Here is a 6,000-nt window from a genome sequence, read left to right as displayed (position 1 = left end):
GATTAATTTCACTGCATGGGTTTTCGTTTTTCAGTGGTTTTATGGAAAAAGTGTGAAATGATAGCTTTAATATTCTCTTTTCCTGACATCTCATGTGAAATTTCCTAGGAAGATGTGAAGGTGAACTGCACTATTAAAGCTCTTCCAATAATGCACAAAGAGAACTCACTCATCCTGCTACATAAAACACTTTTCTGTGAAAATATGTAGCATCCATATTGGCTTCTAAGAGAAGAGCTCGTTGAGTGGCTGGACCGCTTATGACGATGTCGTACACCTCACGTAAGGCTGCATGGGCGGAGGAACTCCTTTCTCAGACCTCCAAGATACGCTCCTAAGTCCCATATAAACTCAACTTTAAGGGAAAGACAGGGATCGTACACACTGACTGACAGCTCGTCAACCATACTACCAAATAAGTTGTTTCGAGAAAACATAACTTCGGACCTCCCTTGAAGGTATAGTTGCCCAAGAAAGCCCCAAAAAGGCAGGTTGTTCCGCTTTTTAGCCGTAACTTCATGACCCAGATATAAGGAACATATTTTGTGTGTGCTGCGGATTGACAGTGTACATGTAGGGGGCAAAAATTTCATGTGCAATAAACTTTCATGGTGAAAAGGGACAAAGGGACGGTAGTTACTTGTGTTAATCTTATGCAAGCTTTTAAGTGTTGAATGGAAATCTCAATATTAAAAGCAACAACTTGATTTATGCAAATTATGCAGATTTACAAGAACAAGCTATACTATTTCGCGCGAAATCGGTGCTACTGAAAAGGTTCATTCGATTTTGTTTTATGGTTAGTCAAATGTAATACTGCGCCATTCGATTAAAGGAAATAATCATTAAATTTAACAATTCTTGAGAGCCACAATGAAGTTCGCAGACGCTTCTTGAGGCATGTGTGTCACGAATATAAATGACAAACCGCTAAAATGAACAGGGTGCTTAGGAATTGGATTTAATGTGTTTCGAAACTTACAAGTCTTAAGTCAGCAAATCCAGCCTTAAGTCAGCAAATCTCTAGACTGTCTGAAGCTTCATTGGATGGTACTGTCTGTATCAAATAAAAAGCAATATTTACAACCGTTATTTTGATTATTATAATTATAACAATAATATAGGTTCTGTGTCAGAAATGGGGTGTCCCAGTGACTGCAATATGGTACGAAATTGTTCCAGAGAAAGTTACAGAGACCGACCAGGTCAAGATCCTGTGATTATAGGTTTTCTCGGTCAATTTCGAAAAATGCGCAGCCAATCTCCGGTTTTTACTGCATTTTCAAATTCAGAATTTGGTCATTCAATTTCGTTTTGAGGCATTTAAGTTCCTAGCACACTCATTCTTTTTTATGATACACAATCCCACAATCATCATTCAGTTTAGCAAAGAGGCAATCACTTTCGGAGACCATAAATGGTTAACTGACTAAGACTTGATATTTGAATGTGTTAGAATGTTTTTATTATACATACTCTTTAATGTTTTTGGTTGTAAACATTCACCAATCATGTTTTAGAGTGCCAACAAATGAACTGCATTACTTAATCATCGTAATACTGCTCTCACACTAGGGAAAGTATGCTAGCGAATGGGCTTACAGATGGAATTATTTGACAATCGCTCAAAATTCGCAACAATCGCCGTGTTTCGTAAGCGTTGGTAACAATTTCGGAACTATCACTAGTCACCCCATGAGTGTCGAGTCTTGGGTTCAGCATTAAACTTAATCGAAGATTCCTTGATAGAGTGTAAACTTGAAGCGATTGCTAGCGATTGTTACGAATGCTTACGAAAGGGCTTACAAGCGTTAAACAAGCACTTACGATTGTTTCGAGTGTCTTTCCATCGTTGCAAATGTCTTCCTTTTTTTCTGACTAATTTCCGAACAATTGTTTATGCGACCGCTATTGCTATAAATACCGGGGCGAGTCTCGCTCTGGCCACTTGTTCGTTTGACAAACGCAGTGACGATTTAAAAAGCACCTTCATCTGCATTGAAGAAGGAACCTTTGGTAACATTTGTTGGCTTGGCTGGTGTAGATCGAGGAGAACTGTGGCTGGAGCTTTCATTTCAAAATCTACGAGCGCCTACTGTTGGTGCCATGGCTGAATGTGAGCCCCTCTTTGGAGGTGGGATATGGTCACCTTCTGCCAGTTGCTTCAAAGATCCAACTTATGTACAAGATGTTTGGTGTCTTTGGAAAGGCACTTACACATGCGGTGCTCCACGAAGATTCAGGGGTTTGTGGTCTGGCTCCGTCATTGCAGTATTCTTTTACAAACAATACTGAATTAACAGGAGTACCAGTTGACATCAGTGATATCCCAGATGCTGATGCGGCAAGAATTCTGAAAAAGGTATTTATGTAGGCATTACAGTTCTGTCTAAAGCTAAAACAATGGTTACCGCTCAATAGTCCGAAGGTTCCATGGTCCGAAGGTTCAATAGTTCGAAGGTCTGACAGTCCGAAGGTTCGATAGTCCGAATTGACAATAAGGTACGATACTCCGAATTGACAATAAGGTTCGATATAGCCTTGCTCAAGGCAGTCGAATTATTCACTCCGAAAAAAGACCGCCGCTGTATAAAAACCCACCCGTATTCACTGTGCGTAAAACCCACCCGTATTCACTGTGCGTAACATCGCACGACACGATGCCCCCGTACACTATCCGCATGCGGAGGCCGTCAGGCCGACAGCCTTGTAGGATCTCATTACTATAATAAGCGAAGAGTTCCCACAGTCAGCTCATTACCATAATGCCCGCGAAAGACGAGACATGTTTACCTCACACACCACCACCACGGACGCATGATAGGGTCCAAAGGTCGTGATAAGGGAAGTGCGTGATTTGACGTCAAAATGAATAATTCATTTGCCTCACATACTGTGTTGTCTGATAGGTCTGACGAACGATATACATATTCATGAGCTGCATACTAGCATATCCTAGAGCCCCCCCAATTTCATCCACTATTGGAATTTTTTCAATACAACACATTAAAACGGGAAGATACAGACCCGACAAGGCTGTCGGCTTGACGGCCTCCGCATGCGGTTAGTGGTGTACGAGTGCGATGACTTGTGTGAACAGTATTCGTGCGATGTGACAGTGTGTATACGGGTGGGTCATTCGGTGTGATCGCACACACCATGCACAGGGTATACGGCGGGTTGACAAATTGACAATAAGGTCCGATAGTCCAAATTGACAAAACGGTCCGATAGTCCGAATTGACCATAAGGTTCGATAGTCCGAATTGACAATCATGAGATTTTCAGGCAGGAGTGAAGTTGAGGGTAATGGGAATTTTTTTAACACCAGTATTTATGTTTAGTCCAAAGGGTATGTATATATATACATAATAAAAATAAAAAAATAAACAATAACAGATTGCTAAGTTAATTGACATAAAAAGCAGCAAAAATGCTCCACGGCAATCCTTCATGGAAAGCATTTTTTTAGTCGTCCATTAAAATACTTGCACTAGTCCAGACAAAATGCCTCAGGCCAGACGATTTTTTTTCTATTGCCGGCTATCTCCCTATTAATCACCCATTGGTTATAACAACAACAACAACAACAACAACAACAACAACAACAACAGCAGCAGCAGCAGCAGCAGCAGCAGCAGCAGCAGCAGCAGCAGCAGCAGTAATAGTAATAGTAGTAATAGTAGTAATAATAATAATAATAATAATAGTAATAATAATAATAATAATAGTAATAATAATAATAATAATAATAATAATAATAATAATAATAATAATAATAATAATAATAATAATAATAATAATAAAAATAAAAATAAAAATAAAAATAAAAATAAAAATAAAAATAAAAATAAAAATAAAATAATAATAATAACAATAATAACAATAATAACAGTAAAACAGCAGCAGCAGCAGCAGCAGCAGCAGCAGCAGCAGCAGCAGCAGCAGCAGCAGCAGCAGCAGCAGCAGCAGCAGCATATGGCGTGTCAAACGTTGCATTATTCGATAATGTACAATATATGTGCGATGTTTCTCATATAAATGGGATAATTGTCACATATGTGCGATATTCATTTGATGTATGCAATAAATGTAATATATATGCAATAAATGTAATATATATGCGATAAATGTAATATATGTGCAATAAATGTAATATATATGCAATAAATTGTAATATATGTGCGATAAATTGTAATATATGTGCGATAAATTGTAATATATGTGCGATAAATTGTAATATATGTGCGATAAATTGTAATATATGTGCGATAAATTGTAATATATGTGCGATAAATTGTAATATATGTGCGATAAATTGTAATATGTGTGCGATAAATTGTAATATATGTGCGATAAATTGTAATATGTGTGCGATAAATTGTAATATATGTGCAATAATTTGCAATATATGTGCGATAATTTGCAATATATATGCGATAATTTTTAATATATGTTTGATAATTTTGTAGTATATTATATGCGATCATTTGTATGCGATGTTTTGTGACGGTATACATATGCGATAATTTAATATACATGTGCGATGTTCGCTCTTATATATGTGCGAAAACGGAATTGTGGGATATAGTATGACTTCCTGTCCACTTGATCCCCGTATCCGTAATGTTTTAGATCGGGCCAGACTATACTCTTGACGGTATAGTATGGTTCCTATGGTTCAATGAGATTGGCGTAGGGTTTATAGTGATGGTCAGGGTACGAGACTCGAGCAGCGTATTTCCGAAATAGCCAGCCAGCCGCGTATTCGGATAATAGAACACATACAGTACAGGGAGGTGACAAAATGTTGCATTTTGCTCAAATCTGAAGGTGAAGATCTGTTTTACTCGAACGAATTCTGCAATATTAGCATAATTTAGATATGTTAATTGATAATATGTCAATTTCATAGCTTCACATGATTAAAAAAATAATTTATAAAAAGTGAAAAACATTAACAAAACGTCAAAAAATGACCCGCAAACAAAAAGGCAAAAATTTGTATTTTGTTTTTTTTGCATTTTTTAATATGTCAAAAAATCATCACTGTGAAATACAAAACCATAACTTGAAAAGAATTTATACCCTTCGTTAAAACAAAACATTTAATTTGTAATCCAGAACTTTCAAGACTAATATAGTGGGCGTATCAAATTTTGGAGCTGGGTAAATTTGGTTCACTATCTAGTGGTTAATTAACCACAGTTATTCTGACGCCATTGTCAATGTACATTCCGCCCAATTACATAGACGGTGGACTTAAACACAATTTGAAAAGAATTTGAACCCTTCGTTAAGACAAAAAGTTGCTCTCTTGTTCCAGAATCTTGAAGGAAGATAGACTAAACGTATCAAATTTTGAGCTGGCTAAATTGGTCAACTATTATTGATTCTGCAATAAAAAGAAAATGTTTGTCTTATCAATTACTAAATAATTTTTTTTATTGTTCGTAAGCATATACTCTTATGTTTGAAAGAAAAACACTTCTATTTCCAGGTGACTTTAAATTGTAGAACAGTTAAAGTTAGTAAATTACCGAGCTATATCTGAAACACTCATGATTGATTATTTTTAATTGTTGTCAATAAAATTTAAAACTTCTTGTGCTATAAAAATTCAACTGTGTCTTGTTTGCAAAATCATTTTTCAAATTTTTGGAATATTAAGCACCACATTTATAGTTATGGTTTTGTATTTCACAGTGATGTTTTTTGACATATTAAAAAATGCAAAAAACACAAAATACAAATTTTTGCCTTTTTGTTTGCGGGTCATTTTTTGACGTTTTATTAATGTTTTTCACTTTTTATAAATTATTTTTTTAATCATGTGAAGCTATGAAATTGACATATTATCAATTAATATATCTAAATTATGCTAATATTGCAGAATTCGTTCGAGTAAAACAGATCTTCACCTTCAGATTTGAGCAAAATGCAACATTTTGTCACCTCCCTGTACTGTATGTGTTCTATTATCCGAATACGCGGCTGGCT

Source organism: Asterias amurensis, chromosome 10 (assembly GCF_032118995.1).
Source record: "Asterias amurensis chromosome 10, ASM3211899v1".
Lineage (NCBI taxonomy): Eukaryota > Metazoa > Echinodermata > Asteroidea > Forcipulatida > Asteriidae > Asterias > Asterias amurensis.
Note: the sequence above shows the minus strand (reverse complement) of the source record.